The sequence below is a fragment of the Gavia stellata genome, chromosome 1, assembly GCF_030936135.1.
Source record: "Gavia stellata isolate bGavSte3 chromosome 1, bGavSte3.hap2, whole genome shotgun sequence".
Lineage (NCBI taxonomy): Eukaryota > Metazoa > Chordata > Aves > Gaviiformes > Gaviidae > Gavia > Gavia stellata.
In genome coordinates this window covers 75,682,395-75,704,892 of record NC_082594.1, presented here as the reverse complement: position 1 = coordinate 75,704,892, position 22,498 = coordinate 75,682,395, and positions in this window count along the sequence as shown.

The following is a 22,498-nucleotide window of genomic DNA, read 5'->3' as shown; positions in this document are numbered from 1 at the left end:
TACAGTGGTGAAGGAGCTTTTATGAATTGGATAGGAAGAGAGAGGTTTTTTCTGGCTAAAGACAGCTAAGAGGATTCTAGGCTCAAAGCAGGTAAAGGATACTCAACTGAAAAAAAAATTAAAGAGGCTAGGATGACAATAGGGACATATATTCCAATGCTGCACACCACACAAAAAGAAAGGCACCAAAAAAAGGTAAAGAGAAGAAAGTCTTCAGTTACTATACGGCAGCATTTGTTCACAAGCCAGAGTAGTCTGAAGTTCTCTGTGCGGAGGAGAAATGCACTGCAACTAACAGGGACGTGGGGGGAGACATCTATAGTAAAAAAACCTTCCCTTCTCTTTGAGTTATTCCCAACACAGAAGTACAATCTTCTGGATGCGTATGGGACCACTGGCCTAAGAAAGCTCAGGAGTAGAAGGCTGTATGGGCCAGGCCTCCTGATGACCAACGTAAAGAGAGTACAGAATTAATTACTCTGCAATATGTGGAAAGAAAAAATGGGCTTTTAAAGGGCTTTTGTGTTTTCAAGGCAGATGCTGAAGGATATATGTAGTCAGTAGTAAAACAATGTTTAAATTTCCAGAAGATATTGATGACAACGATCTGTCAGAAACATTGCATCAGCGTGAAGTCATTGCACGTTAAACTTCATTATAGTGGTTCAAGGTGAATTAATCATCAAGCTGAAAGGTGATGGTCACCCAGGTGTCTGATAAAGGTTAGCTTCTTAAATCTGTCACATTTTTCTAGAAGAAAAGTTGCAAGTACCTCCTCAAAGTGCTCTTAGCCTAGGAGAGCCTAGAACACAGTAAGAGAGAGTCATCCTCACCTTTGGGGATGAGTTGTAGGCAATGTAAGTAGAAAAGGCCACAGCTAAAAGATGCTTGGCACTCTTTTGGTGCATGTTATTGGCAAACTTAGAACATTTGTATCTAAATAGTTTCTTCTCATGTGTCTGCCTGATATTGAAATTACTGTTGAGATGTGGTGTTGAAGGTTTTGAGTACGTGAATGAGCAGTGCTAAGTAGCAAGATTTAGACCTTGCATAGAGTTTACCACAGAGAAAATGGAGAACATGGAACCACAGGCCCCAAAACTGCCTAACAGCTGGGCAAATTAAATCTGTGTCTACAAGGAGATTCACTTGTTGCACTCTACTACAGTGGTGAAGGAGCTTTTATGAATTGGATAGGAAGAGAGAGGTTTTTTCTGGCTAAAGACAGCTAAGAGGATTCTAGGCTCAAAGCAGGTAAAGGATACTCAACTGAAAAAAAAATTAAAGAGGCTAGGATGACAATAGGGACATATATTCCAATGCTGCACACCACACAAAAAGAAAGGCACCAAAAAAAGGTAAAGAGAAGAAAGTCTTCAGTTACTATACGGCAGCATTTGTTCACAAGCCAGAGTAGTCTGAAGTTCTCTGTGCGGAGGAGAAATGCACTGCAACTAACAGGGACGTGGGGGGAGACATCTATAGTAAAAAAACCTTCCCTTCTCTTTGAGTTATTCCCAACACAGAAGTACAATCTTCTGGATGCGTATGGGACCACTGGCCTAAGAAAGCTCAGGAGTAGAAGGCTGTATGGGCCAGGCCTCCTGATGACCAACGTAAAGAGAGTACAGAATTAATTACTCTGCAATATGTGGAAAGAAAAAATGGGCTTTTAAAGGGCTTTTGTGTTTTCAAGGCAGATGCTGAAGGATATATGTAGTCAGTAGTAAAACAATGTTTAAATTTCCAGAAGATATTGATGACAACGATCTGTCAGAAACATTGCATCAGCGTGAAGTCATTGCACGTTAAACTTCATTATAGTGGTTCAAGGTGAATTAATCATCAAGCTGAAAGGTGATGGTCACCCAGGTGTCTGATAAAGGTTAGCTTCTTAAATCTGACAAATGTTATGAAAATTCTGAAAATCTTAAAAATCATGGAAATTATGTGAGAATAGAAATGTACACAAGGTATGTAAATGAAAATTCAAAGTTCTCAAAAACAGTTTACTAGTTTACCAGAAAACTTCTATTCCATCTCCAGGATAGAGGTCAATTCTGTGTAGAAGTTCGTCCTGACCCAGAAATGACAGTAACTTTACTTGATATTTATCTATAAATGCATATAACATACCAAGTACGTATATGTGTGTATAGTTACTTTGTGTTGTATATGGAATGCATGTTTTCTGTCAAAGTATTTTATATTTGTAATGAAGTGTATAAGTGGTATAAGGACACATACTTAGGGACTAATAGCAAGAATTTCTGCTAAGGGCTAATTAGTTTCAAGTAAGAGGGAAGGACAGAGACCCAGGTATGCTAATAAGACTGCAGTGAGATATTTTTCTGTCTGTTTCCCCTTTGCCTCCAGATCATTCTGTAATGCAAAACCCCAGGAGCACTGTAGTATAAGCAATTTTGCTAATTCATACAGAAAGACAGATGGAGGCAAACCAGATTCAGAGGTGCCAAAATACTCAGTTCTTGATCTCCCCCATCCTTCTGAAATGAACATAAGAAGAGAAAAGGTGCCCAACTGGGCAGGATGGGTGGTCCATCCAGCCTGGCCCTCTGTCTGCAGAAACAGCAATCAGAGGTGTAACACATGAGCCTGGCCCTTCATGGCAGACCATTTCCCTTGCACTAGCCCAGCTTCTTCAATCATTGGATTAGGGTTATTAGACGTTATCTTCCTCGCTAGTCCTTTTGGTATCTGTAGACCTGCTGATCATAAATTTGTCTCTTCTCTTTCTTAGTCTGCTGGTACTGCTTGCCTTCACACACACCCATGGGGCAAAGATACAGGTGTTCACTATGTGCTTGGTAAAGGAGTGCTTGCTTTTAAACCAGTCTCCCTGTTGCTTCATCAAGTGCTCCCTGGTTATAGTATTGCAGGATGTAGTCAATAACAGCTCTGTATTCAGCTTACCCAGCACCCTCCTGATTCTGTCACACTTATTCTTTCTCCCCTTCAGCATGTACCCTCTCCAAAAAAAAAAAGGATCCCAACCTTTGTAGTCTCCCTTTGGAAGGCAGCTGCTCCATCCCCTGGATCCTCTTCACTGCTTCTCTCCCTTATCACCTCCAACTCCATTAAGTCCTTCCTGAGACAGAGAGCCAGGACTGCACACACAGCACTCGAGGTGTGGCACATCCCAGCTTAATACAGTGGCAAAATGTTGCCATATGCTTTGTTTTCAGAGCTCCTCCTGATAATGCCCAATGCTGCTGCCTTTTTGTCTGCCACTGTGCATAGAGACGACAACTTTGGAAACCAGACAGCGATGACTCCAAGGTCTCTTTCCTGAGCTGTGACTGCCTGCTCTGAGTTCAGCATCATGCAGGCACAGATTAAATTACTGTTCCCCAGGTATACCACTAAAATATACCTTTTATACTGAAGTTCTTCTGCCACCTTTTAACCACTCATTCGCCTTTTTGAAGACTCCTTGGTCCCTGCTGAATAAAACTAGCATTAGCACTGATGCCTATGGGAGCCTACTGGTGAAACCCTGAAAAATTACCAGGTGTTTGATGAGATTTAAGTCCATAAAAGGACTTTTCTTACAGTCCCAAGGAAACAGTTACTGTAACCATCTTGATGTGGAACTTCTTTATTGAAGTCCTTCTGAAGACTAAATATGTTGCCTGCCCAGGCTCCTTTTAGTCTGTGTGCTCACTGACTCACTCACAGAAGTGCCTCAAGTTGGCCAGGGAGGATTTCCCTTTACAGAGGCCATGCTGAATCCACCTGGCAGACAGTGTCCAGGGCACTGTGCTAATCCATTTTCTCAGGGATCTTGTTCGTCATTGCAGAACCAACCAACTTGCCTGGAAGGAAAGTCAGATTCAATCGTCAGTAGCTTCCAAGACCCCAAATGAAGCCTTTTATGTTTATAGCTCACCAGGTATATAACATTTATATTTAAGTTCCTGTGCTGTGGGACTCAGGAGCACCTTCTGGCTGCTATGCCCGGGTGTATGCTACAGCCGCAGCTTGACTCCATTCCCACGGTCTCTCCATGGTATTGTTTATGCACAAAGGACAACAAGACACCAAGAACCAGAGAGGAGGTGTGACATAATTCCTCATTCACAACAACAAGGATTGTGGCATGCAACTCAGACCAAACCTGCCCCATTGGGCCATTACTCCAGAGAGAAATGGTAGTGAAGCAGTATCACAGGAGGCGGGGAATGCAGAGAAGCAGAGCCCATGTAACAGTAATTCAGTAGCAGCATTTAGAGTTTCAGGGGGAGAGAGGAAGGAGCAAAGGATCCTGGGCTTCGTCTACAGTGCAGTGAGTGAAGGACCCACTGGCATTCACTTCAGTGGGGGAGTAGGAGCAATGTCCTGCTTCAGACGCTGAGATGGGAATACCGGGCAGAGAGAGAGAGGGGAGTTACCTGGGGACACCACTGTGGGGCGGGCCTGAGGCTGGCCAAATGAACAAATTGTCCCATGGGCAGCTCACAGAGAGAAATTAAGACATTGAGTAGCTTTGCATGCCTGGCCCGAAGGTGCTGGTTAGTCATGGAGCTGTAACAGTGCTGCCACTGCCCCACACCACATGGTCAGCAGCGAAGCCGCTGGTCAGCCACAAGTGCAGACCTAACCTCCAGGAGTGGTGAAGGAGAAGCCCCATGCTGCAAATGACCTGAAATTCAAGATTACTCCAGAAAGCAAGCAACTGACTGGTCTCTCTTTCCAGCAGAGGCTGAAGAGACCTTCTGGCTAGCTACTGGGACACTACAGTGCTCCCAATCTGATGTTGTGGGAAAGTTACCAACATCCAGCTAGCCCTCTTGGTACTGTTACACGCTGCTCAGTCATGTGGATACTAATAATATTGCCAGGAATGACCCTGAACTGGCCAAAAGTGGTATAAATCTAGGGATGAAGGAAACTAATGACAGTATGGTGTTTTAAATCACAAAAACGCAAACTTCTTGATTAAACTCAAAAAATGGACAGACTGGGAAACCAGCCTAAAAGAAGAAATCTTTTAGGAGAGTTGGCAGATATTTGAAGAAAACTATGTAAAAGGCAGAAGGTCAAACTACGTTTGTGATGAGGAAAGCTAATAAAGATACTAAGCTATAGCAGAAGATCTTCAAGAGCCATGGAAACAAGGAGAAAGCATGTGTATACTGGAAGAAGGTCCAATGAACAAGAACAGTTGTAAAAGAATACAAAAAAATAGGAAGATAAGTAGCGAGACCAAGATATAAAGGAAATATCAGTAGCAAAGCACATAAAGAAAATCATTGCCATAAGAGTAGTTGGAGGAAGACTAAGGAAAGAGTTGACTTTTCAGTAGGAAAGGAAAATCTCAGGGTTTTTTACAGTAAAACAATTGTTCAAACCTTTTTTGCCTTGACCAAAATAGCCAGGTAAGACCAAATGTTTAATAAAGCTGGCATCAGTAACAAATTTAAGAATCCCTGCTGGAAAGAACAGTCAGAATACACTGTGATAGCTAGCTGCCCTTAAGTTGTCTGAACTTTGTGAGATTCCACAGAGGATGTTCAGAGAAGTGAGTGGAGCAGGCCCAGGATGACTTCTTTGAGAACTCACAGAAGTTTCTTGAAGATCAGAAAATGACAAGTATAATGCCTATATATATATATATATATATATATTATTTTTTAAGGAAAAAAAGAGAAGTCTAGGAATTACAGATTCCCAGAAAAGTAACAGAGCAAGCAATTTTTAAGCTGTTAATGAGGAAACAAGTAATAACCAATCCTGATCAAGAAAAACTAATGTCAATTTTTTTCTTTTTATGACGAATCAACAGATTTTGGCCTTATGGGAAAAGTAGACTTCATCTACTTTGGCTGCAGTGGTACTTTGACTCTGTTGTTTACAGGTGATTTTATGAACAAGCTAGGGAAATATCAGTGGTGAAACAGTTATTAGATGGGAAACTTTAGTGCAAGAGTAATTATAAACTGCCTACTGTCAAATTGGAGGTTCTGAAGGGGTCTGTCTGGTGCCTGGTACTGGTCAATATTTTTATTAATTACTTCAATAAAAGAATAGAAAATATATTCATTGAGTCTTCAGATTAAGCCATCTGGATAGGAAGGCAACATGTTGGTGGTCACAGGTAAAATTATAAGATTGATAAACTGAAGAAGTGTCCAGGAAAAAAATCAATGCATGATTCAGTAAAGAAAACTACAGAGTTCTGCCCCTGTATGGAAATAATCAAATAGTAGTTGGAGAATGATCTGTGATTTTAGTGTATTATAAAATGACAAAACATCAAATTTTAGACATAAACTCTTAATAAATTTGGGTGAGTGTTAAGAAGGCTCCTAACTACTTCAGTAATCAGATTCTAAAGCAGTCTCCCAGATGGAACAATGAGACAAAAATTAACCTTCCATTATTCATTTAATGTGTCTACCTCGGTTGACTCAATAGTTAAATGGAGATAGCATTATTAACTTAGCTCATCAGAACATTATGTCATTTAATTACATAAATCTTTTAACAGAACTTGATCAAGAATATTTCTAAGTATTCTGACCTATTGTTACAGCTCTGTGGTCACCTGTCATAACTCTCAGTTTGATGGCGCAGCTCACTCCTGATATGCTGTGTAAACTCCTTGTCTTAGTGCCTATTTTAAGTTTCTTCTAAAACATAGGTTCTTTCTTATAGTAGTTTTTTACTTACTGCACCTTTTTCCTTCATTACAAAGAAGTAGAGATTGAATGCAGTTTCTTCATTGTACGCTATATAGTTTGACTGAGGCTCTGGGTCTGGCTTTGACATCTCTTCCACCTCAGAGTGATCTCTCAGCTAAATGATAAACAAGGCTTTAAAACTGAACATATGAATTAGCCACAGGGATTTTAAATACACTTTTTGACCTATGACTGTAAAATTCTATGTATTGTTATACACCTCTCTGTGGGACCGTTTGATCACTTTATTATTTATAGATTAAAGAACATTGTTGCTAATTAATACTGTTCTAATTGTTGGCAGTGTATACGTGCTTGCTTTGATGTTTTTTTGATCCTGTATTTTGGGGATTTCACTTACTACTTTTTTTGGATGATTTGGGATTTTGGAACCTGTATTTTCAAGCCCTTGTTTCATTTTCTTATTACTGAGGTCTCCTTTTTTCCAACTTCTTCACGCCATTCCTTTTTAATCACGTCTTATGAAATGGGGCAGCCACAATTAATTCTTCAACGTTATACAAGTAGATTCATTTTTTATTGTCTTTTTAAAAAATTGATTAGTATAAAGGTTAATATTTTGTTACCTAGATCACATTAGCCTTGTATTGTAGCTTGTTAGGAAGAAAAGCTTCCGAGTTAATGCAATACAATGATTTCAGGCTAATCATTAGGGGCAAGCTAGCAGTCTATTAACATTTAAGTTGGTTCCTCTGATGAAATAGTTCTCCTACAATCTCTTGGATGCACACTTTTCATAGCAAGTACAGCCACAAAATGGGAATTTCTCTCTTACTGCCTGCCAGAAGAGCATTTGAGTACATAACGTCAGACTGCATAATTGTATCAGCTCCTACTGCTCTTAAAATCTACGAATGATTCAGTCAAAAATCCCAGGTTTTGAATGCTTTGATCAGAAATCTTTGGGTTTAGCATATTACTAAGATGTTAAGTTACTAAGATGTATAGTTACTATACAGAACTTTACATCACTATTTACACTCATTAAGTAACGTGTTTCACTAATTCAGTATGACCAACATGAACTAATTGAAGCACTGTTGTTGGCTTTGGTTCTTCTGGTTTTTTGTTTTTTTTTTCTTTAATGGTCAGCAGAAATTTAAGATTTTCAACAGAAAAAAAATTTCTGATTTCATTATAAAATTCTATACCTACCATTCAACATTAGAATTCATATTCATCACAAACACTCTTAATTTATATATATAGAACATGATACCACATTTTTAAAAGTATAAAAATAATTGTACAGAATGTCTCAAACAAGAGTATTATAAGGCATTAGACAGACAACTACAGTTAAGTTATAATTAGTTCCATTGTGAGTTTCAGCTTCAAAGAAACGCAAAACTTCTAAGAAAAAAATTCAGCTGACTCTACCAAGATTTGCCTACATGCTATGGCCTAGATCCACGAAAAGAATTAGGAGTCTAACAGCCATTGTAAACATCTAAGTCCAAAATGTAGATCTTCAAAACCCCAGCTGAGCTGCTGCCTTACCCCAGGGGAAGATAGTTGTCTTCCCATGGCACCTAAGTTTCTGCTAACAATGTTCTCTAGACATGTAAGACCACATCCAGAAAGACAGGTAGGTGTCTCTAGCAGAAATCAGGAAGAAATGTATTTGTCTGTCTGCCAAACTGTAACCCTGAAAAGCTCCATTAAGCTGCCACCTGACCTGGAAGGCACTGATTACACCCAAGCAACACTCTTTCCCTGAAAGTTTCTGCAGGAAACATACAGCCTCTGTCTCTGCAAGTGCCCTAATATACCTCAGTTTTGATCTTAGTCTTGGCTCATGCTTATGCATAACCGGCATCCAGAAACTTGTTGTTCACCAGTTAAATTTTCTGAGGATATGTCTGCACTGCTAGCTAAAAGGTCGAAGGGATGACTCTGTGCGTAGCCCACACTGCTTTATTTTTAGTGTGCTCCCTGGCTCTGCTTTGGACCACTCTTGGTACCTTTCCACCAGGCAATGCCTACGTACGGTTCTGGATCAGCCTGCGTGCTCTCAAACAGCAGTATAGGCAGCACCGCACCAGGTCTGTCTTGTTCCAGCTCACACAAGACAAAGTACTATCTCCTTCATCGCAGTCTCCGCCGGATTTGCACCCTTAAACATGCCCACATCCTCCTCATGACACTCTCCAAGGCATGCAACATGTGCCCTCAGTTTTACACCATAAAGTCATCACTCTGGTAGGAGACAAAACAGGAGCCAAAGAATATTTCTGGTGTGGAGCCACAGTGTCTGTGGAGCACAGGTATAATGTGTGAGGTCAAGTCCAAAGGCACTCCTTATATGCTGGAAAGATGCAGCTCCACACAATGGTCTCAGTATGGTTTCAGCCTTACTGAGAAATGCAACTACAGGAAGAGGGAGCCCATCCATTCTTTCTGCTTTATTTAGTAGCTTAGGCTACAGTCAAAAGTGCTTGGCCAGACTGTGAAAGACCCTTTGCATCCAAGGAAAATTCAAACACACATCTCCCAAGAGTGGGTGCACATTCATCCCCTCTCGCTTTCAGTGAGTCACAGTGGCTTCATCGTGTCTTATTCCAGAGGAGTTTGTGTTTAAGAGCTGGTGTAGATCTCTACTTCAAGGAGAGAGTTGAAACCTGAGGCAAGGGATTACACACAGTTTCTCTAAGTGGTTATCTGATGGGGCTGCCTATGCAGCACACCAATTTCATGGAAAACTTTTCCTATCTCACCTCACACTGCATCTAACTCAGACCTGGGGATCCCATTAAAGAGATGAGTCATGCAGTGTTAGGCGGTGGTCCATGCAACAATATATACGTTTGATTTGCCATTTGACCAAATGAAAGCCCTGCATTCTCTCACGCTTCTCATCCCTTGAAACCCCAAGCAGCTTCTGCCAAAAGAAAAACCAAGTCAGGGACAATCTGAAAAACTCTGATGAGTCTCTAACACAGGCAGAAGTCATGTGGTTTTGAGTTTTATTTCCTTTGCACAGATCTGCAGATGATCTGCAGAAGCAGTGGAGATGGTAGAAACTAGAGGAGAGACATCAAGGGCAAAGGGTGAAGTCTTAATCTCAGAGAATAAAGTGTAGAAACTCCTATCTACTTCAAAGACCCAGAATTTCATTCCAATTTTCGTAGACCTTCCACATCCACATCCAGCCTTCAACATGTTAGTCTGCTTACTATCTTCTCATTCTAGAAATCTGTGCTCAGACTTTTTGCCAGGTATTTTTGTGGAGTGCATCTACTCAGACCTAAATTGCCAGAGTAGTTTTTAAAGTACCCCTCCGTTTGATTTAGTCCATGAGGGAAACACAAAAGCTCCTAGTTTCTGCGGGAAGTGGAAAGTGGAAGTGTAGAACACAGTAAAGAGAAGAGTCCCATGACAATGAACAATATTAATGATTAATGGTTTTGCCTGCAAAAATGGTCTCTAATTTCCACTCCTTTAAGTCTAGAAAGTCAGTTCAAATGAAATACTCACATCTTCTTTTTGGTGTAGAAGAAAATGGCTTGCTTATCTTTTAGTGGGGAACTCTGATAGCTGGTTGTGCTCTAACAGAAATGGAATTTAACTTTTTTCAGTATTACACATTAACTTACTGACACCAGCAGTTCCTCCAAAAAACAGCAAAAGTTTGATCCTTTTCCCAGACACCAGAGTTAATAAATGGAGGGACTCTGGCTGAACTCTATTCCCATTGAAGCTTATAAGAAAACTGTTAGAGAGGTTAATAAGAGCAAAGCCAGGCCAGTGTTGAAGGCACTTGCAGATCTATTACTTACACAACTTTTTCATTTAGCTGATTTTGCTTATAAAAATGGAAAATCATTTTAATATTTTGAACTTTCAGGAATAAAGCTCCAGTTTCCAATACAGTAAAAATCATACACCATTGCTTCATCTATTCTGCTTACATAACTCTCCTGCTCATATTTATAGTCTTGTTATAACTTGGAGAATTCTCAGAATGGCTTAAATTAAAATCTTTCACATTTTAATTTTTTTTAAGTAAAGAGGAATGCATAGGCTTTTCTAGGCTAAACCTTGTAACTAATAAAACATCAAAGAAAGATGATGAAAGAGATACAAAGATAGTATATGTAAATGCTACCAAGTGATCGTGTGTTATGAGAGGAATTTAGTATAGCAAAGATTTGGAATTGCCAATTGAGGTTTAAAAAAATGAATGACTAAAAACTTACCTCTAGATTCACTAAGGAGCTTGAACTATGTATTTCCCTCTAGAATCCTTGGAAGTTGCCTAAATACATCTCTGCCTCGCTTTCTAAATTTAGGGCTGGTGTGCATCTCCTGCATACGCTATGCAAAAGGTGGCCCAGGCTCGCCTCTGTGGTGCGTTCCTTCCACTGCCAAACCCCCAAACACCTGTCCCCAGTGGCACTTTGTGGGGCTAATGTTCAGCCAAAGTAGCTGGGTACCAAGAGCTCCTGTGTTTCTGGAGATTCTCTACCTGCCCCTGAGCTCACAGGGGAAATTGATAGAAATGTGCTGAGGGTAAACTGAGCAACTTCCAGCTCCGCTGTGTGATTGCGCTGATCCAACTCCTCCGCCGTTAGGCAGTCATCAATCATTTTTCCACCTCACTTATGGCCAAATTCCACTCTCAGATGTGCATTCACAAATCCTGTTGACGTCAGCAGTTAGCGGTGTACCAAAGGAGAAGAATTTAACTCTTCATACAGTTTTCTCCACTCTCTGAAGGTCCTTTTTGCCTTTCCTGAGGCAAGAATTTTCCCCTAGCATTATATGTAGGTTTAAGCATCGTAAAACATTAAAAAGGCTGGCATCGCCGCCCTCATGTATCACCTCACTGAGCCGTATGCTTTAAAACTTTCTAAAGCTGATGGCAATCTTTTTGCATTCCTGTTATGTTTGGTACAAGATGCCCTGACGGAGAACAGTGTACACTGGCATGAATTTGCCAGTGAGATTTACGGAATCTTCAGGAAAAAAAAGATGGACTCTCATGTCTTTGGACTTGCTGAAAGAGAACCAGGGAAAAGAGTCTGTTTAAAGGAAAAAGTTACAAACATTCAGCATTTCCAGATACCTTGCAATAAGATCTCACATCATCCAAAGCACCGTATCATTAGGCACTAGTCTGTTTTTTTAAAAATAAAAGCTTATTTTATGTGACTGATATATAGGCTAGGAACTAAGTGATCATCCTGAGCATTTAGTTCCTTGGTGCATTTCTGAGGGCTAGGATGAGTCCTAGTGAGTCTGTAGGTGTTTTAGAGACAGATATATTCGGGTCCCAAGAGTCACAATTTTGCTTCGTTGGAGTCTTTCTTCTCAAGCTAGAAATTAAACTGTTCTTTAATTTCAAATGTGGGAAGTGTCCTGGCTAGCTTTTATGTTCACTCTCAACAGCCCAATTTATCGTTGATTCAACAATTTCAAATAAAGTCTGGAACTGACTCTGGGATGTGCGGCCGAAGTGGGAAGATGTTAATCTCCAGACCTCAGCTATTCTTACCAAGTAACATTACCGGCTGGTAAAAGGTAGTCCTGCAGAGCTGGGTGACCATGACAAGTCAGCCTTTCCCCAGGATGGCCTTGTATATTCTCAGAGGTCACAAAGTATTTCATGGAGCATCATCAGTCTCTGGAAGGAAGTAAAGAAAGGGAAGAAAAGGAGAAGAAAAATAAGGATTTGGTCATTCATGGCTCACTTCAAGAATCTGGGTTTCTTCTCTTCCAACACAGCTTTCTATGAGCTGAACCTGATTCAGGGCCAACTGCTGAATCCTCACACTGTAGGCTGCAGCTCAGCTGCACAGTAGTATCTTTACATCTGTGCCAGCTAGGGTTATTACTGAGTTTTATAACTTCTGCTATAAATAAAGCCTTGTCATCTAAGCATTCAATTTAAATACCTCTCAGTTTATTTTTGAACACTGGAAGTTAATAATAAATATCATCTTTGTTTTCTAATTTTTTTACTGAGTTGATTTAAATGCTCTTGACAGCTCCAATCCAATCCTCCCATCCAAGCTGACAAGCACGACATGCATCTCTGCATACAAGCTCTCAATTATGCATAATCCAATGTTTTCTAGGGTTTTAATTGAATCACTAGTCTCAAACTTGTTATTTTTAATTTACAACATTTGATTTCTGACACCGGCCCCTCTATGTCATAAATTATGCAGGCAAGAGCCTTAGTTGTGTGGGTGATTAAAAAAAACTAATTAGGCATGATTAAAAAAAAATAAAACAGAGACCTCTTAAATATGAGCATGTTACTATGTAAGAGAGGCTTATTTCACTGGAAATGACTGCGTGATTTTTTTTTTTAAGAGATTATGTTCAGTTCAGTACAATTTGATTGATTTTGACAGAAATGAAAGAAAAAGTAGGATTTTTTCTTCCTCCATATATACCAGAAATTGCATTACATGGCCCGTTGATGTGAATTTCTCCCACAGCTCATTGAATGTAATTTTGTTAAGTGGGCAGAAAAATGAATATGAAGAAAACTGAATAGAATCCAACATTTTCCTTGGCACCAGCAGCAAAGCTGAGACATGGCATATATAGATATAAATATATGTATATATATACGTGTGAGGTACAATTAGAGGTATTAACCTTTTACGCCTCAGCTAATAACAGCAAGAAGGAAAATGTGCAGAATGTTAAACACCACTAAAAGGTAGATAGCAGAGGAATGATGTGCCTGCAAAGGCTGTACCACTACAGCAGCAAATTAAAGGAAAAGAATGATCTTCTCTTAAATAAATTTAAGAAGTTACAAGTGTACTTGCTACATGAACTTGCCGATGTTTATCTTTATTGTTTACTAACAGCTTAAACCTCGCTATTTGAAATACACTGTGTCAAAGAGTACATCATCTCCCCCCTTTTTAACACGTTCTTTTTCCAACAATCTGAGAAAAAAAATGAAGAAGAATCATTGCTTCCTTCCAGCTGTGCTACATGATATCTGTGTTCTGAACCTCAAGTCTGTGCACCATGAACATGCACAGTACAGCTGCTCTGTCCCCCTAAATCAGACTGAGATGATAATAGGAATAAACTAAGGAGTTGCTTTATCAGAAACTTCCAGTTCAGGAAAGAATTTATACTTCTCCTCAATGTTGTACCTGTACATAATTCCAGCAATGCTGCTCTTCCACCCGCATATAACCGTATGCTTATACAGTTTGCTGGATTAGAACCAAAGACTCAGATGGAGGTGCCTGAGGAGGAGCTGGCAGATTTGTTAGTCCTAACACCCTTAAGAGCTTTAAAAATTCATGGTGCTGATTGAAAATCCAGGATGATCGGCTGATCCTCAACAAATCTCACTATGAATTCTGGAGCTGCGATGACGTTTCACTTACATCCAGGGGAAGGAAGGCATTTCACAAGAACAGGGGTCTTTTCAACTGCTGATGTCCCCAGAAACATGGCATTGAACAGCTGCGCTCCTTTCCCTGCAAGGAAGCCCCATCAGACCAAAGGCAAGGATGTTGGAAAGGGCTGAAGGGAGACTAGAATGGAGGGCTGAGGCCAGGCTATTTTTCTACAGTGGGCAAAGCTACTTTTGCAATTCTTCACCAACGTTTGTAAGACCGCGAACAAGCCAGAAGCTGCTAAGCAAAAGCAAGAGAAAAATCCGTCCCTCCATTTCAGCCATCCTGGGGTGCCACCATTGGACAGAAGGGTCTTGAGAGACTGTGACAAGTAGGAGTTGTGGAGCACCACAGTTCTTGGCACATCATCTGCATGAGTATCCTCAGCAAGGCTGCCTGCTGCTTCAGATGTTTAGGAGAGACACTGTAAGTCAAAGTTGCTTTATTTTTTTTGAAAATTCAAGATGCTTGCTAATAAATTATGAAGAAAAACTTACATGTTTGTCAATATATTTTAACTGATACCCAGACAGCTTTTGTTTAGATCAAGAAATATGAGTGCTTGGACATAGAAGAAAAGAGATCTGAACTCTCTTTAAAGTGATCCTCCTGCAAGTCTTGAGAACGCTTTGGAAAGTGCCCTGGCAATGGAATTGGTGATAAACTGTAAGAATAGGATGATACCATGCTCAAACATTTTATCTTTTCCTACCTGAAGGCCTGTCTCAACTGGCCATAGATCTGTTTTAAAATTTAGAAAGGTCTTATATATTCCTAAGAAGAAATCAGTGGAAAAAAAATCAAAGACCTATGTGCAATCTCAAGCATTAGAATAGATACCAAACTACAAATATGGAAGGTAGAATAGATTTGCTGTATTCCCATTTAGATGTTTTCATATCTGCCTTCTAATTCTGAATTCAGTGTTCAGTTACTGTGCACAATCTTAAAAACTCAACTAGAAATGCTCAATACTTTTGCAAATCCAAATCCTACTTAAAGAAGATTTTCTAAAATAAATAGATTTAACCAAAACATTTCCTTTTTTTTACCAACAAAATCTAAGGTTTCCCTCAAAAGAGAGAAAGTATGTTGCATAAGAAGTAATTAGAGATGAAACCATGCATTGTCAAAAAGCTCTTCAACCACTGTTGTCAAAGCGGTCATAAATCCTGGTTCTGACACCTGACACCTGGTTCTACTGAGAGATGGAATAATCAGTTCATATGATAAAGCTGTAGATATCTACCCATTCTTGTATGTGAGCTCAAGATCAGGCAAATCACTCATGGGACAATTTTATAGAAGTGCATTTGTTTTGAGAGGGCTAAAGAAGGTCGTGAATAAAGACTATCCATATCCAAATCTGCCAGCTGGAGGCTTCTGAGCAAAACTGGTTTATTCTATCGAATTAAATAGTCAGTGCATGCAAATTTCTAGTTGTAGGATTGGCACCCATTTCTGTGCCACATCTGCTCCTCATTTTTTTACCCACCTATTTCATCATGTCTTCAGCTGTTGGCCTGCTATTATATTCTGTACAGGATCTAGCACTTTGGAGTTTTAAATTTCCTAGGGCCTCTAGACAACCGGTAATGTAAATATCAGGAAAGAAGTTAATTTCCACTGAAGAATCCAAACAAAATTGTGATCAGATTAGAAGATTTCAACTGAGTGTCTGCAGTTAGCTCTTCTGGATATTTTTGCTCTTATAAAAATATATCACGGCATTCTATGGTGGAGATAAGGGAGGCCAGGTTCAGTGCCAGTATAAAGAAAAATACTGAAAACGAATAGGACCTATGTCCACTTTAGATCTGCGTTTCACTCTTTCCTGTGATCTCACCTTTACTAGGGTTGTGGCATCCAAGTCAAATGGCTTGCCTACTTGTAAGAATTGTTTCCACTTTCATCACAACCGTTATTTATTGGTCTCATGAGCTCTGTGTATAGACTTTGTTCTCTATAAGGGTACATTAGCAATGAACTGTCATTTCAACAAAGGAAAAGAAAAAAAGCTTGGCCAAATCAAATAACAATAACTACAACCGCAAAGGCTGATGAAGGTTACCTAACAGAACTTTCTCTGTGCTTTCTTGAATGAGAATTTGGATGCCCATGTTACTGTTACTTGAGGACACTGCAGGGTGAAGTCCCTTCTATAAAGAAGAATCTTAAAGGGAATGCAATCAATCCTAATAGGCATTTCTTTTCTGTGATGAGAAGGAAGACTGTGGCAGCTAAATTCTCAGAATTGTCTGAGTTATTCTGGAATAAATCACCCACAACTCCAGAACATGTTAGCTCTGTAAACCTGTCAGTCATGATCAGCAAATTGTTAAACATTAGAATACAGAAGAGCATGGCTTTGATACACAAGCCCTTGATATAGGTGCTGCAACTTCAACACCAAAGATGTATGGTTTCTGCAAGCATGTGAGATGAAATTTTATACCAAAAAGCCTCCACTATTATTCCTTGAAGACTTCTCAGCAAGGATTAGAATATACATATTTCATGCAAAAATCAGACATAAAAAACAAAATGGCTCTTATTTATGAGTAGGGAAATTCAAAACCTAGAGCTGCAACCTTTACTTAATGCCAAGGCCATGAAAATGCAATGATCTACAGAAATTCACACTTTCGTCTCTGGGGGCATTGTTACAGGCTCATAAAAAGTCAAATTGCTGTTACTTGAGCTTGCAAATAATTTATACCTATCATTTGTCTTATAGTCCTAGCATTTGCCTGCTGTGCTGACCACCTACTCATGGATGTATGTTGTAGCAATCATGTTCTTGACACAGTCACTGGAAGAGAAGAATGTGTTATTTGAGAGTATTTGAAATGTCCGGGACTAATCTACCAAACAAAAACTACCAGCTCATACATTGAAAAAAGGTATTTTTTCCAAAGTATTATATCATGAGTTACTAAGTCATTTTTTCAAAGGTAACAACTGGCTACATAAGCCAGCAAGGAATCCCTGCTCTGATTGTCATTTATTTAATTCCTCTTAGCAGTTAAATGAGTATACAAAATCCTTTAAGAAAGGATTTGACAACACCAGTACTCCCCAATAAATGTAAGCATGGGAGTACACATTTTAGCAAACTTATTATTCTTATTATTGCCATTTTTGATATTGTAATGCTTCAGATATTAACCTTTCACAGCCTTTTCCATCATAAATATCAGAATGTTATTAGTCAACAAGAACTGAAGTATAGTCACAGCCTGGTCTTATCATTATCAACTATATTGCAATGGACACATTTTTCTGATGTCATATACATTTTCCCACAGTTCATGGGTAGGGAAGCTTTAAATTAAATATCATGCAGTAAAATCTACACTTTTCAGTGCCTATGATTTCCCTTTTCATTGCAGCAAAATTGCTGCAAAAAACAAACTGAAATATGAATTAGAATTATCTCTGTTAAACACAAGCTATTTGCAATCACTCCAACATTTTCAAAACTTTGGCCAAAGGGACAAAAGTGTCAGCATCTTTCTTTTTTAAATTTATGAAATAGAGGGTTAGACAGAAAAAAAGAAAAACTCTTTAGATCATCTAGTTTGTCCTGCCAATCTCTGTATCTATCACCTCATCCTGGGAAAGTACTGTAGACAGCCTCTGGGTGTTCTTTACATACAATATTGGCAGAATAAGGCCCAAAGTTTTTGTTTTCTTACACGTCACCAAAATAAACAAAAATGCCTCTGAGCTGAAACTAAACCAAAAGAGAACTATAACCAGCTGACCTAAAAAAGATCTGCAGGAGCTGTGTATCACCTGAGTTTTCCACCCTTTTGCTATTCATTTCTAACACAAAAGCTGATCTTAGTGAATTTACAATGTTGTCAGTCAGTGAAGTACAGTCCTATTTTCGGCACCAAGAGGAAAGAAACATTAAACTTTCATATAATAAAATAGCAACATTAGGTTTAGAGAACATAAGAATCTAAATAATCTAATGTTTCCCTAGGTTCAGTTTAATTCATATCTGTGCCATCAGGAAAATAGTAACAAGAACATAGCGTTGTCGAATTGCTTCTGAACCACTCCTTCCCCTTCCCTGGCAAATTCAGAAAAGAAAATTGCTTCAAATCAGGCACACTAGTATTTCATCTTTGTTATTCAAATTGAGACTGGGACTGCTGAAAACTATTTCCACATACATTTCAATCATGCAATATCAAATTTTATGCAACAAAAAAACCCCTTAAACCACAGCACCTTTACATTTTAAAAAACCTCTAATATTTTTATTTGCTATATGGAATATTGATTTTAATGACTGTCTCAAGTTTTTAAGAGATTATAGCCCCATTTCATTGTAGCGCCAGAGAACCATAGCTGTGGCTCAGCCTCCTCAGAATGCTTGGGCTCACGAGACAAGAAATGTATGGACCTTTTGTGCTGCAATGAAGACTCACATTGACACCAATAAGAGCAAAATAAAGTCCTTGTATAGATAAATTCATTAATTTTCCAATATTAGTTTAGTTAAGAAATTTCTGGATTATACAAAAACTTCTATCTTTGGCTAAATGTATCACAAAACTGATTATTGTATATTCCGCACAACACACATGCAGACATCTCAGCTGAAAAAAAAAAATTCATCAGTTACAAACTTCCCAGTTGGTAAACTCTGGAACTGCGTGGACCAGCTCTTGCCCTGTGATGAAAACTCAATAGGAAATCTGAAAATTACTTTGGCCTTTCATCAGCCCATGAATAGGACCAAGTGGCTTCTGGACCATCAAGAGGCAGGTTTCCCACCTAAAAAGTACCTCACGTCTCAGCCCATATCATTTTTGTTTACCATTGAATGAGAAACTCACTACTGGCTGGCAAAAGCTAAAAAGGCAATGAGGACCTGAATCCAAAGCCTTGTGGATTCAATAGAAAAATTCCCACTGGAATGAAAAGGCTGAGGAGGATCCAGCCCTGAGCAATTTACAATATATCTCCTGATCTGTATTTTAAGCCTGGGAGAGATGGAATATAAAGTATATGTTGCACGTGCATTAGGTAAGTTTAATATAATTCCAAGGCATATCTTTGATTAAGGTGTTGGGAATGTATGAAAGCAAAAGTAATGTTATAATATAAAGCCCGTACCCATTTATTTTAGTATATGCATGTGCATTCACTGATAATATTTTCCTGAAGTTTCCAGGCAGGCTTTAATAGGAAACAGTGATAAATGTCACTTACTAGACACCCTCCACTGATCTCATACCAAAAAAATTACAAAACAGCAAAATACAAATTTACACCTTCAGTTTAACTTTTGCTTAAGACAACCAGATGTTGAAGCTTCAGTTCACGTAGGTTTCTTTCCCACCAAATGTTTCTGAATGGCAATAGCTAACAAAACTAAAGTAAGTCAGAATGTTTTCTGTTTTCAGATGAGATCTGTCTGATTAGGAAGTGAAGTTACTACCAAAGAGTTTTAGTGTAAGCATTTGAACTAATGTTGGTAAATGCTACTTTTGCTAGACCAAAAAAAAGTCTGTGCAGAAAGGATGCAATCTTGCTTTTATAAACAAGAACAATCTGTGACAAGTTTGGTAAACGTCACTCCCAGAGTATATTTAACACTGATGTCTGGGTATGAAATTGCATTGTCCGTATCAATGAAGGTTTGGTGCTAACAGGGTTTCAGATAACACAAAAAACAGAGATAATTGTATTTTAAGAGTTTAGAAGAATGATTTTTTGGACCATTTCACTAAAAATCATACTTACCATTCCAACTTTGAAACTTTTCTATAAAAATTACAGATCTATTCAGTCAGGTAAATCAAAACCTTTGCCAAAGAATTTGCCCCAGTAGGACCCACACCAGCAGGCACAGTCCATTCTTCTGAAAACAGAACATGTAAAATGCTCTCTAAGAGGACATGCAAGGAGAATCTCATCCCGAGAATTTTACAGAGTTTGTATGTGCTTTTACTCTATAACTAAATACTGTGAAAGAGAGAAAACATAATTGCATGTTTTGAAATCAGACAAAATGAAATCAATTAAATTATTTTTATGTCCACTCAGTAGGTATGGAAATAATTACAATGTTGCTTAACATCTTAATACATGGGTAATTTTAATCTATTTGTTGATTACCTCACGGTATGTCTTAGTGTTAGTCCCTTAATGGGGATTTTTGGTATGGTGGACAGTGCAGTCCCTGGGCTCAGTCTCATCCAATGAATGCACCCTGGTCTACATTTTCAGGCTTGTGCACCCAGGTCTGTTAACCCCATTTTCAGCATCCATTTTACTAAGTCACCTCAAGTTCATACCCTCAGGGCTGCATCTGCTCAAGCCCTGGTTGTTGATAGGGTTTGGGTCAGTACCTCTGCACAGGGGAATGTCAGTGCCTGAAGCTCTAAGAAGTGTTTGACAGAGCAGCACGAAGGAGCGGTATGTCTTTCTAGGCCTCTGTGTACAAGTGTCCTGCGCCCAAAAACACCTTTGGCTGGACATTGAGCCCCATATATTCCTCATTCCTAACCTTTCCATCTCATATCAAGATACTATCTATCTAATGCATGAATGAGCTCTTCCTGCTTGTTACTGCAATCTTATTGCAGTACCAGGGCTGAGGGGAGACAGCCCTGTTGTACTACCTAGCCCTCAGAAGACAGCAGTAGGTGTGAGAGGGGGCACTATGCATATCAAGCTGACAGGAAAGAATGGAGACAGTTGCCCAACACTGCGATGTCTTCAGATTCTCCATAGGCAGGTCCAAGTGCAGAGCTGCACAGGTCTAGTATGACTCATAGTGGTTCCAACACCTTTTCCTCTGGAAGCACATTTCATTAAGCTGAAGGAGAAGGTTTGCACCTTGGCAGGATCTGCCACTGTAGGAGATGGAAAATCAGCTTTGCCACCTGAGAGTTGGTTGTGGTAGGATGTTGCACTTTCTTGGCCTACAAGTTCGGGGTTACCAGTTCAAGCATTGGCTCTACAGTGCATACAGGCTTGCAAGGCAATGAATTCTGTAGATTACTCACCAGAGGGTCGAAAACACAGATGTACTCTACATAGTGTATGCTTTTCTGAGACTAATATTTTCATGGTCATCATGTGCCCACACAAAAAGCATGCTGGTACATCCAGCACAAAGATCCACATCAGTTGTGAGCCAGTCTTTCATGTCTTTGCTAAATAGCAAACATCAGTAATTACTTACGTAAGGTGATTTGGTCAGGTAGGTGCTGTTGGCAAGATATGACATTCACCTGTTTGAAAAAAGCCATTGCCTTTCTTCTCTGAGATTTTGCCAATGGAGTTTCCACATGTGCTGCTAGTGTCCTTTTAACCCGGCTGCACTGGGTTTACATGGCAAGGTTTTGGTAAGGGGGAGGCTGCAGGGATGACTTCTGTGAGAAGGCACCAGAAGCTGCCCTCTGTGTTGGACAGAGCCTGTTTCAGCCAGCTCCAAGACAGACTCACCGCCAGCTAAAGCTGAGCCCATCAGCGACATAAGTCTTAGATGACTGTACTTTCTCCTTCCCATATATATTACCAGACCTCTCATGGTCACTCTCAATGCTTAATATTATTACATAAAACTTGAACTCTTCTCAAGTCATGGCCATTTTCAAACGAGCTAAAAGAACTAAAAGTGGATAGAAATATTGGAAGTCACTACCATATATACATCTCTTTTAAATAATATACTATTTCTGACGTTGATGCAGCTGTGACTTTAAATCAAATAGTGTTTTACAAGTGCTAACTCTTAAAATTATAACTGAAAACTTAAAGCAGATCTAACTGAGGTGGAAGCAATTAAATGGCTATGATATGGCTTTCCTAAATATGAATATAATCAAAGCTACGAATAAGTAAATCCATATTAGAAACTGACAATGTTAGCCATCAAGATCATTTGGGAGCAATTGGAAAGCTGGTCCAAAACAAAATCACATTTTTATGTATGTGTAGTGTAGCCTGAATATTGCAGTATCCTCCACATGCAAGGCTTTTCTTTTTTTTCTTGTGCTGCTGGGAAACAACACAAGGTAAGAGAGATTATTCCCAAAGACACTCAAAGAACTTTGTTCATCTTGCCATTCTGCAAAGGAAATATTTTGGTGCTAACCGTTATTAGCAAAAAAAAAAAGAAAAAAAAAAAGGTTAATCCATGAGATCCCTCATGTATGCCTATGGAAAGCTGTGGAGGGCAGAGCATGGACTCTGTTCAGACCCTAGCCATAATGACCATCTGCCAGCAGGTGACATGCTCCCTTATCCTAAGTAGAGGAAGGAGTTTCTGGGCTTGAGATAGTCGACGGCTTCAGGATGGAATTTTTCTCAACAATTTTAGCCATCCAGGCTAAGGGTAAGTCTTCTGTGACTAGACATGGTCCA